Source organism: Condylura cristata, unplaced genomic scaffold (genome assembly GCF_000260355.1).
Source record: "Condylura cristata isolate star-nosed mole 26May11 unplaced genomic scaffold, ConCri1.0 scaffold00006, whole genome shotgun sequence".
Taxonomy (NCBI): domain Eukaryota; kingdom Metazoa; phylum Chordata; class Mammalia; order Eulipotyphla; family Talpidae; genus Condylura; species Condylura cristata.
Genome location: NW_004567107.1, coordinates 64,203,100 through 64,216,101, shown reverse-complemented (window position 1 = coordinate 64,216,101; position 13,002 = coordinate 64,203,100).

Below are 13,002 nucleotides of genomic sequence, written 5' to 3'. Positions count from 1 at the left end.
GAATCTTGTGCTCAAGCTCGTGACAAAGTACTAAAACTCAATATCTTTTTTTAAAAAAGATTTATTTATTTAGCATATAGAACTGGGATACAGGCCAGAGCTACTGGAGTGGTGAGAGGATACTCCAAAGACAGAGTGGGGAGCAGAACAAGCAGACTAACAAAGTACACTGCTGAGAGGAGCAGGAGGCCAGACAGGAGTTCTGCTGTGCCATGTGGGTCACCTCCCTGGCCAGGGATGCAGCTAGCTTTGTAGTGCTGTGCTTTAACCCCTTGTGCCACCAGGGAGGGCCCTGAAACTAATATCTTAAAAACACTCTTTGTTGTGTTCTTTTTCACCTTCACCACTATTATACTTTTTTTTTCCACCACAAATTTCCACTTCCTCCAGTATTTTCCACTTCACTCCAGTGTGTCACCATTCACTCAGCCTCCTAGGTCAGAAATGGGGAATCATCAAAGATATCTGTCCTTTCCTTGATCTCCATATTTCAAAATCAAACAACTCTAGCTCTTTAATATTATTCTTAACTATCCTCTCTACTTATAAACCCCTGATTCAGGAACTTACTGCTTTTTGCCTAATTACATTTGCGCTCCCTGACTTCAGTTTCTCTCAACTCTAATAATTATTATCATTATTATCATTTTTAGCTATTGAGCACTCACTCTGGCCCAGTCATTTATGTACATTATCTCATCTATCTTCACAACCATCCTATCCAGTGGGATAAGGAGCTATCATTATTCGTATGTTATAGACGAGGACACTGAGTCATAGAATGACCAAGCAACCAACCCAAAGGTGATAGCTTTGAATGCAAACTCTTAATCACTATCTTCCTAAAACATAGATCTGATGATCTCACTCTCTATTTAAAGCCTCCAAGCTCCTCAGCAGCTATGCATTGAATTCCAAGCCCTTTAACATGATGTATACCCCTGTTTACTCTTTTCCCCTCACAGCCGTGAGTGAGTGTTTTGAAACTGAAAATTTTGGTGAATGTAACAGATGATTATTATTCCCACCCACATGACATCCCCTATACTTAAACTTGTTTCGGTATGCGACTCACTAAACAGTGTAAGCAACATTTTGTCCTTGAAGATATTTTAAGGGTTGGTGAAGAGATCAAAAACTCTAGCTATTGCTTTTGATTAAAAAAAAAGATTTATTTATTTATGCACACAAGGACTGGGGTACAGGCCAGAGGTGTGGGGGATGAGAGAAGTGGGGAGCAGAATAGGCAGATGTACTGAAATACACTGCTGAGGGGAGCAGCAAAGCCAGTGGTACAAAAATGGAAAACATTTTCACTAAGATAGGAGAGGTTAGCATCATGGCTGAGATTGTAGCCAGTGATAGCACTAAGACTTAACCCCTAGGCCACGAGGGAGGCCCAGAATTCTATTTTTATCTTTTATCTGGGCATCACAGTGGAGTCTGTTTAGATAACCCTAGGCTTGCTGTAAGTATTTTTTTTTAAAAAAGGACTGCACATAAAGTAATGCTGTGGTGCTTGGTCAGAGCTTGTGCTCCCCAAGTGACAGCTGGCAGCATTATATTTCCAGCTGTCCTGATCTGCCCTCACATAGGAGTAAGGCCTTTAAGCCCACAGGAAGCACTCCCCCTAGGGATGACAAGAACCTCACATCTCCACCAAAGAGTCCAATGCTGAGATATGATTGTTTCTGGAAAGAGGGGCTCTTGGAAACACGGAAACCCACAGACACTGCATTCTCCCTCCTGGGATCCAGGAGACTTCGTTTACCATTTCGGTTGTCTTGGTCCTTATTTTAAAACTCACTAACAGGTTTCCATTAAGCCAAATTGAAACTAAATACCTCGCCAGCTTGCAGTTTCCGTTTCTAAAAGAGTAAAAGCTCCCAGTCCCAAAGGAACAGTAATTCACCAACAAATCTTCCTCTAGCTATACTGACTGCATTTTAAATCTCTGAGTTTAGTCATCCTCCAAATCACACACAAGTCAATTAACGCAGTTGAAAGAGATTTCAGATTTTGAAACACTAGATGTAGGGTAATAGGCTTTATTGTACACTGTTGGGGACTGCTAATACAAACTTTTTGTTGGGTTATTTGACAATGTCTACCAAAAATTAAGTTTTTGGCTTTACCTTTTATTTCAGTCATTTATTTTATTTCTATTTTTCCAAATATATTTTTATTGAGGTTATACTGGCTTATAACATTATATAGTTTTAGGGGCATAGTACAATAATCTGACAGCTGTATACCCTAAATCATGATCAATATCCAAAGTATAGCTTCCATCCATCATCATACAATTGACCCCTTTCCCCATTTCACCCACTACCATGTACCAAAAATTTAAATGGAAACACCCTTCGACTTAGCAACTCTACTTTCTTCACTTATTCCTTGAAAAATCTGTATAAAATTACTTGTTGCAGGATTATTTGTAATGTTTTATTTTTTTAATTTTATTTATTTTAAAACATTTTTGTTTATTTTTTTGTGTGTGTAGAACTAGGGGATAAATCAGAGGTGGGGTGCTAGGATTCACCAGAGACAAAGTGGGGAGCAGAATAAGCAACCCACTGAAATACACTGCTAAGTGGAACAGTGGGAGAGACAGGAGAGGTCTGCTGCACCCTGTGGGCCACCTCCCTTGCTGGTATAGAGTTCAGCCATGCAGGGGAAAGTCACAGTGGTAGTACTGACATTTAACCTCTGGGCCATTGGGGAGTCTCCTTTGTAATATTTTAAAAGTTGGGGGGGAACCAAATTATTCACAGAGGCTTAGTTAAGTAGATCACTGTCTAGACATTCAATAGGATATTAAGCATATTTTAAGAAGAATGAGGTAAACTTTTTATGTATTGTTATAGAAAACTCTCCAAGGTATATTGTTAAATAAAAAAAAAAGTAAGTTATATGAATAAATTACCCATTGGTTTACTTTAAGAATAAGTGGGGCCCTCCCTGGTGGCGCAGCGGGTTAAAGCACTGCACTAAGAACCTTAAGCCACTTCCGCATGAGTTTGATCCCAGCCTGCCCCAGAGGAGATCCACATGGCGTGGCAGACCTCTCCTAACCCGCCCACTGCTCCCCTCAGCAGTGTACTTCGTCGATCTGCCTGTTCTGCTTCCCACTCTGTCCCTGGTGAATCCTCTCACCCTCCACATCTCTGGCCTATACCCCAATTCTGTATAATAAAAAAAAAAAAAGAATAAGTGTATAGGTCTCCCTGGTGGCACAAGGGGTTAAGTTGCTGCACTCTGAAGCTATCACTGGCCACTGTAGCATGAATTCCATTCTCCAGCCAAGGAGGTGACAGAACATGGTGCAGCAGACCTCTCCTGACTCACCTGCTGCTTTCCTCAGTAGTGTATTTCACCTGTTCTGCTCCCCACTCTGTCTCTGGTGTATCCTCTCACTGCTCACACCTCTGGCCTGTACCCCAGTTCTATGCATAAATCAATAAATCTTTAAAAAAAAAGAATAAGTGTATATATGTTTGTGTACACATACAAAATTTCTGGAATAGACTGTTGACTGTGGTTTGGTTCAAGGACTATGACAGAATAGTGAGGAGATGAATATTGTTTATCTTATTCTCATTGTTGTTATGGTTTTAATACTTTTAATATGAATGCATATTACTTTTATAATTTAAAATGCTAATTAAGAATTTTAAAAATCAGCAAAGTTAAGGAGGTTTTTCTTTACTATTAATGAAGTGTTAGCACAGTACTCACAATGCAGGAAAAAGAACTACAAGACCAGACTCATGCAACCTCAGAAGCCCAGGTGGTTGGAAGCCAACTCTAAGGGACCCTACTCATCTAAGGCTTCAAACGGAAAGAGAGAAGAAGGTTTAAAAACTGGAACTTCAGAGTAAGCTTTGGCTAGGTGCCTAGCTCTGGCAAAACTGAGAACTTAAGCAAAGTATTTTATCTCTAAATTTTCATTTTCTCATCTATAACTCTTTAGAGTGGCCATAAGGATAAAATAATTAAAGAGAACCCAACTCAGAGTTCAGTACTCAATAAATCCTCAAGTAACATGATAGCCTTTGTGAATATTATTGTTTTATTATTCTATCATGGTATTCTATGCAATTGAGTACCATTATAAGGACATTAATTGAATAGCTGAAAAGTGTTGTCTAAGTCCCAAGAAGTCTTTATCAGAAAGGAGCCTATAAATCTCAGGTGTCCAACAGATGAATAACAACATTTTCTTTCAATTAAATAGTGCCCACTCACCAAAGACTGGACTATGAAGATACTATGTAGCCACACTATGTAATATTATCCAGCCATAGAAAACATCAAATGTTGCTTTTTGCAGCAAAATGCAAGTTGGCTGAGGGAATTATGTGCAGCAAGACAAGTGAGAATAAGAACAAATACTGGAAACCTATTAACAGTTGATTTGACATATAAGTAAAATAATTATTAAAACTTGTGGACACCAACAAAGTAAGTGAAGTTTCTAAGTTAAGAAAAAAAAGGTCAGGGAGAAAGGGTAAGTGGGAAGTGAGGAGTGGTGAATAAATAAACACACACATACACAAAACATGGGTAGTAATGATTTTTAAAAACTTCCATTTTTATAGCATCTTTCAGTTTACTAAACACTACATTGAAAGAAGTTATCTCATTGAGTCTTACTGTTTTTCCCTAAATCCATTGTATGAGTGTTTTCCTTTTTTCTTTTTTTTCAATATGAAGAGCTAACTCTGCATTATTGTGATAAACCTCTCTTGGTTTGATACATTCTTCTTTTTATGTTTCTCAAGCAGATTTGGTAATATTTTGCCAGAATTTTTGCTTATATGTTCATAATGGGTATTAGTCTATCATTTTCTTTTCTTGTAAAAGCTCTGATTTTATATCAGGGTTATGCTGCCAGTATTAACATGATTTGAAACTTGTTCCCTTCTCTGTTTTCTGAAAGAATTTGTGTAAGATTTATTTCTAGCAATTTTGATACAGCTCATCAGTAAAACCACTTGAGTGTGGGCTTTCTTTATAGGACGATTTTAAATTATGTGTTCAGTTTCTTTAATTAGGTATGGACTCTTCATAATTTCCATTTTTCTTGTATCAATTGAAGTTAACTATACTTTTCAAGAAGTTTGTTCACACCCTCTAAGCTACTGAATTTATTGCCATAAAGTTGTTGATAGTATTCCCTTATTATTCTTTTGAATGTCTATAGATTCATAGTGATGTCTCAGTTTTCATTCTTGCTATTGACTATATATCTTGATAAAATCTGAGAAGTTTAAGCTTGTTCAAAGAACCAACTTCTGATTTTTCTATTGTCTTTTTTCACTGTTTCTATGAAACAATAAGTGGAAAAATCAGTAAGATAAATGTAATTGATGAAAACAAAATTTGTCTCTATTATTTTCTATTTTCTTAAGACAGAAACTTAGACCATTTATTTCTAAATGATTTAATCAAAAAATTAGAATTTGTCTTAGATGTTCAATCATGCCATTTAGTGTATTCTGTATAGGGAGCGAGTAGGGCACTGTATTATTTTACACTGGTTTACACATAGGTTGTACACATATACAGTTCTTTCTATTTTTCTCTTTCTTTTTACCTACTGCGTGCATTTTCTTTTTTTTTTTTTATGATTTAAAGGTATGGGTTAACACCCACTACCAAGATACTCATAGCCCTCCATCATAGTCCACAGTGCTTCCTCCCCAGAACACAGATTTAAACCCTTTTTTCTAAAATAAACATTTAAAGCCATACATTTCCATTATGCACAACTTTAAAGCACCTCACAGTTTGTGATGGTATATCTTTGTCATTAAAGTAAAATTAAAAAGATTTTTAAATTTCTGATGTGCTTTTTTTTTGGACAGAAGGGTTATTTAGAAGTGTATTCTTTTAAATATTTGAGGATTTGTAAGATATTGCTATTTGTTTTATTTATTTAAATTTATTTATGCATACAAGGACTGGGGTGTAGGCCAGAGGTGCAGAGGGTGAGAGGATTCACCCAAGACAAAGTAAGGAGCAGAACAGGAAGACCGACTGAAATACAGTGCTGAGCGGAACAGTGGGCAAGACAGCAGAGACCTAATATGCCATGTGGCTTAGGTCCCTGGCTAAGGATTGAAGTCAGGTCACAGTGGCTGGTGATAGCTTGACAGTGTGAGATTTAGCCTCTGTGCCACCAGGAAGACCCTATTTGTTTTAATTTAATTCCATTTTTCTAAAACTAATTCCAATAGGCCCCCCTGGTGGCGCAGCGGGTTAAAGCACAGCACTGAGAAGCTAAAGCCACTTTCGCATGAGTTCAATTCCCGCCTGCCCCGGAAGCGACCACATGGCGTGGCAGACCTCTCCTGACCCGTCCGCTGCTCCCCTCAGCAGTGTACTTCGTCAATCTGCCTGTTCTGCTCCCCACTCTGTCTATGGTGAAGACTCTTGCTGCCCCTGAGCCTCTGGCCTGTACCCCAGTTCTGTATGCACAAATAAATAAATATTTAAAAAAAAAAAAACTAATTCCAATAGACTGAGATTCTTTTTGTTATGATGGATATTACATTTGAATTGAATTTAAATCTGTGAAGTTTTAGTACCTTGAAATCTATTGGCATTATACTGCCCTAGTATATGGTCTATTTTTGTATATATTCTGCAGTTCTTGAGTGCAAATTTCATTCTACGGTTTTGGGGTACAGTCTTCTATAAATGTTATTTAGGTTAAGCTGGTTAACAGAGCTGTATCTTTCAATTACCAAGAGAGTATTAAAATCTCCAAGTATCATTGTGGGTTTTTTTTTCTATTTCTCCCTTTAACTAATTTTGGATTCAAATATTTTAAAATTCTGTTATATAGGTATGTATGCATTTGTGACTTTATGTATCCTCATAGACTGACTCTTTATCAAAATGAAATGCTCCAAGTTATCTCTGGGAATTCTCCTTATTTTAAAGCCTTCTTTTAGTTCTATGGCCACAAGCTTTCTTATGTTTGTCACTTAATGTGTATTTTCCTCACTTTTTAATTTTTTTTTGTAAAGATTTATTTATTTATGCATACAGACTGGGGTACAGGCCAGAGGTGCAGGGGCGGCGAGAGACTTCACCAGAGACAGAGTGGGGAACAGAACAGGCAGATTGATGAAGTACACTGCTGAGGGGAGCAGCGGGCGGGTCAGGAGAGGTCTGCCACGCCATGTGGTCACCTCCGGGGCAGGCGGGAATTGAACTCATGCGGAAGTGGCTTTAGCTTCTCAGTATTGTGCTTTAACCCACTGCGCCACCAGGGAGGGCCCTCACTTTTTAATTTTTAAAAAATATTTGTTTATTTATTGCATGTTAGAACTGGGGTACAGGCCAGAGGTGCTGGAAGGTGGTTTGAGAGGATTCACTAGAGACAGAGTGGGGAGCAAAGCAGGCAGACTGGCTAAAATACACTGCTGAGGGGAGCAGCAGGAGAGACAGGAGAGGTCTGCTGCGCCATGTGGGTCAGCTCCCTGGCCAGGGATCAAACTTAAGCTGTAGTAACATAGCTTCATAGTGCTATACTTTAGCCCTCTGCACCACCAGGGCACCCCCCCCCAACTTTTTTAATGTTTTAAGCTTTCTATGTCTTTACATTTAAATTGTATTTCTTATAGGCAACATACTTGGGTCTTGCTTTTCCTCCCTTCTAACATGATAAATTCTGCCTTAAACTGTAATTATTCATATGGTTGTTTTCACCATGTAGCTCTTTGTTTTCTATTATTTTCCATGTGTTTATGCCCCTCTGCTCTTCTGCCTTTCTTTGTATCAACTAATTTTTAAAATTTCATTTTATTTCCTTATTGGCTCTTTAGTTGTGCCTTTTAAAATTATTTTTACTTGTGTCTTCTTATTCTAAGACGTCTAAATGCATCCTAAATTTAGCATCACCTGCTAAGAATAAATATCATACCATTTCATACTTCATAGTGTAGGAACCTTATAACATCTTATTTTACTTTACCACCACAACCACTTTATCTTTTACCTTATTGTTGTCATATATTTTACTTCTGCATACAGTGTAAGCCTCACCTTACAATGGTATTATTTTTGTTTTAGCCAATTATATATCTTCTAAGAAAAATGATTTAAAAAGTTAGTCTTTTATCTTTACCTCTATATTTATAATTTCAGTACTTTTTGGTCCCTATTATGTATAAAATTTCTACCAGATTTCATTTTTCATGAACTTAAGCACTTTTATAGCATTTCATGTAGTCAGTGTCTTCTGATGACAAATTCTCTCAGCTTTTGTTTACCTGAGAATATATTTTTCACCTTACATTTTGAGGCCTCTTTTGCTGGATATAGAATTCTGTTTTGACAATAGACAGTAATTATCTTTTAGTGCATTAAGTGTCATTCCATTGTTTTCTGACTTCTACTTTTTATAAACCAACCTTAGTTTCTACATTGTTTCTCTGTATGTAAGATATCATTTTATCTAATTATTACTATCAAAATTTTACTTTTATCACTGGTTTTTAGTAGTTTGACTATAAGGGATCTTAGTGTAGTTTTCTTTCTTCCTTTGTATTTATCTTGCTTAAAGCTCATTGAGCTTCTGGTACTACTTCATACCACTAAATTTATGACATTTTGATTATTTCTTCAAATATTTTCTTCTTCCTCTCCTTCCTTCTATCACTAAGCAACAAGTCATTTATTATTAAACCTTGTATTTTATTATTCATATTGGATAATTTTGATGTATCCAGGTTAATATTCATCTATTAGACCCATCCATTTTTTATTTCTGATATCTATTTTTGTAGAGTTTTCATTTTTATGCCTAGATTACTTACCCATATATTAAGACAATATCCACACGTTCATAAATATACTTATAAAATATGTTTTAATTATTGCCTCCTAATTATAACATCTGAGTTACTCACTGACATTACTGTGCTCTCCTTTGGATACAGCTCCCTGACCCATGATCAAGAAATTGTCCCCAGGCAGAAAATGAGGCTAAAATATTTGACTCATATTTTCCTTTCTTCAGGAATCACTGTCCTGAGGGAATGCCCAAAACTCAGTATATCTAGGATTATAGCTGTTTACAATGGGAAGCCAGTCCAGTATCAAATGCTCCACCCCCAAGTCCCATACACCAAAAAGTTTATATAAAGTGTGTTTCATTTAAAATTTATTGCAGAAATGTGCAATTGGGTCTTGTGGGGCACACACCCTAAAATAAATAAATAAGTAAAGGAATAACACCTTTTGTAATGTAAATTTCAGCTCTGAATGAAGGTGTTAGACTAGAAGAAATCTGAGATTTCTGTGCAATTTACAAGAGAGATTTATCAGAACACTGTACAAATTACTTTGTAGTACAGCAAGTTATTCCTGCTGTAGAAGAGAGCCAAGGAGAGACTATGCTTCTTCTAAGCGAAACTACCCTGCCCACGTGTGGGTTATTTAAAGAGCCACAGGATCTTGTCCCTCATACCTACCACGAACAGATGAACTAGGATCAATCAGATTCCTTCTCCAAGAGTTTGAACAGGGCCTCCAAAGAGAACCAGTGATTAGGTGGAGACAATGCTGCAGACTCTTGTAAAGTACAGAGATGCCAGAATGGCCATGGTGAGCTAGAGAACCGATAAAGTTAAAAGGGACTTGAAACTACAGAAAAATTGCTTAGTGGAGAAATGAAAACAGGGAATGAAAAGCAGCTGTGAAGAGATATAGAGAAGTATAGAGATATGGAAAAAGTAATCAGTACCTCTATCTGTTTCAGAACAAGTAATTTTCTAATTCCAATCTAGGCTATGTGTATATCTATAATACTCACTACAAACTCCTTCCCGCCCCCCACATACCCATCCACCTCTCCTTTACCCTCTTTTAGTTGAGGTAACTTGAGTGAGCCTCTGTTCTTTGCAATTTAAAGAACTTAATTCAAGTATATGTGTTAGAGTTTGCAAGGCCCATAAAGTGCAACAGGAGGAAAGACGGGCAGTGTAGAAAAAGGGAACAAGATCACTAACATAGATATGGAGGCTTGGATCCACAGGTCTATGCTGCAGAGTTTTTAATCCATTTATATTCCAATTTGTTCCAAACCAAGATTTCAGAATAAATATATAAAGTATGGGGGGAAATAATGAAATGAAAAAATGGATGTGAAGTAAAATAAAAATAGGACAATTAGCTTAATACCCCACATAATTATTAACAGAATTAATCTGTTTTGTCTGAGATAGAAGGGGCATGCCTCTTCTTGTGGCCAGAGAGAAAAACAAGTGTTCAGAATATTGTATTACATATCTTTCTGTCATTCACTGATTTACTCATCAACTAATTTGTTATTCATCCACTATTTATTAAATATATACTATATGCCATATCCCAGGATGATAGCTAAGGAAGAACAAAGTTGAGTTGTTTCCACTTTCAGAGTTCTCAAATCTAGGAGGTAACATTATGAAGGGAATAAAGACACCCTATAAATCAGAATCCAGTAGCTTCGTGGGCAGAGCAGTGTTTTGTGACACAAAGCCATGAAATCAAAGTTTGATTGACAGCTGTGTTCTCTGATTGCATCTTCCATCCAACTCTGTCAGTCCTTAGCTATTGGGAAGACTGAACCCTTCACACAAATTTCTAACTGGCAGAAAATACTTTTGTGTGGTTTGTTCACAGCTGGAACCAAATTATTCTTAAGCATTAGCTTGCAGGCTGCAAAGCCCAGGGATAAGCACAAGAGCTCTCTGCCATTATTATTCGAGTACCTGGCGTGCACTGAGTATTAACAATGTGTTAGGCTCCACAGTAAACAGTGGAGGAGACCAAGTTTTGGCCTCAAATGCTCACAGCTGTTTTGTAATCTGATAATTGTGCATGACAAACCTCAGACCATAACTCTGAAAATAGCATGACTGTAATCATAACAAAATGGAACAGCCATTGGCAAAATTTGTTTTCTAGTTATCACTTCCAGAAGGAATTCCATAACACTAGTGAGAGAAAACTTTCAACTTCCTGCCACTAAACCTCTAAATTATCATCACATGTATCCTTCCCTTCATTCTTTGTCCTCTCCTGTTACAAAGTGTTCCTTCTCCTGCCCACAACTGATCCACTCCCACCTTCTCAGACACTTGGCTTTAGTCAATATTTTATCTGTCCCTTTCATCTTCAACTTCTCTATCTATGCCTGGGTCCTTTCCTTGGCATTTAACATATGCAGGTCTTACTTCCATCTCTTAAAAGAAAATTCTTATTTACATGGTCTTTACTGCTGTTCAATCTTTTATTTCTGATTTTGTTCTTTCCAAGGTCCCAAAAGACTTCCTAATTATCAAATTTAAGGGTTACAGTAGTCCTCATCTTCTTTGGCCCATTAGAAGCAACATGAGATATAGCCGACCACGTGGTCTGTAAAACTCACTATATAAACACACGCTTACTTTGTCTTCTAGGACATTCTTATCCCTTGTCATTTTCTAACTTTTCCCACTACTCTTATCCTACAGTGTGGATTCTTTTTTTCTGTCTAAATCTTAAAATTTACTGTTTTTTTCCTAGAAGTCTTCCTCCTAGCAGTGAGGAGCTCCTACCATTTGCTTCTATAGCACTCTGTGCTACATCCCTAACCACCTTCCATCATTCACTCAATAACCAGTTCATTGAAAGCTTTTGACCTGTTTGGCACTGTGTTAGGAGCTGAGAATACAGATGTGAAAAAAAATCCATAAATCATACTCTTAAGGAGTTCACAGTCTAATGGGAGTGGCATACAGTAACCAACTAATGACACAAATAGTTAATAACATGTATGATGCGTACAGTGAAAGAAAGGAACAAGAACAATGAGACTATATTATAGAGGAAACTTAACTCTATCTTTATAAACGTCTGGTGGCACTGAGGTGAACCGAGGGGATTGATATGTGGGGTTGAAACTGTAGGAATAAATACATGTGTGAGGAAGGGTATGAAGAGAGTTCTAGATAAAGTAGAGAGCACATAAAACTAAGGTAAGTATGACAGTGACAGGGACAACATGTTAAGGCTTAGAGACCCAAGCAAGCCTCAACCTACTCATGCTCTTGAAAGGTTATTTAAAAATGTGGCCCCGGGCCCTCCCTTGTGGCGCAGCGGGTTAAAGCACTGCACTGAGAAGCTTAAGCCACTTCCGCATGAGTTCTATCCCCGCCTGCCGGCCACGGAGGAGACCACATGGCGAGGTAGACCTCTCCTGGCCCGCCCGCTGCTCCCCTCACCAGTGTACTTTGTCGATCTGCCTGTTCTGCTCCTCACTCTGTCCCTGGTGAATCCTCTCACCCTCCAGCATCTCTGGCCTATACCCCAGTTCTGTATGAATAAATAAATAAATCTTTAAAAAAAATGTGGCCCCTATCCTAACAGCAATAGAAGTCATGGAAGGTTTCTTAGTGGGGGATGACATAATAAGATAGACAGTTTGAAAAGATTACTTGATGGAGATAGAGAATAGTTTGGAAGGGGCATGCGTAAGTGAGGGGAATACCAGCTACAAGGCTTTTATAGCCCTGTGGGTGACAAATAACTGTAGGCCAGGCTAGGGGGGTGGCAAAGAATATGAAAAAATTGGTTTGATCCTAGAGACAGTTAGGAAGTAAAGAAGCAAAGGTTCATATCTAAAGCTTGAGGAGGAAAAAAGGTAAGGATGATACTGAAAAGAAAGGTCACAAAAGTGAGGATATCTTCTTACTTTGGACATACAGAAACACATAAGCTTTACTGAGATTCTCCTCACCTCTTCCTATGGCCCTCAGGCTTCCAGTCACAGGCTAAATATCTCTGAATAGTCTGTCTCTCTCCTGGCCTTGGCCTTGGACCCACTCACCCCTACCCTAGTCCTCTCTCATCAAGAGCAATATTTCTAAAGTACTATCCCAGAAGGGCCTCTTGAAAGAGCACAAAATAATCTGAGAATACAGAGCCTTTTATTTGGCTCTTACAGGAGAATCATGCAAA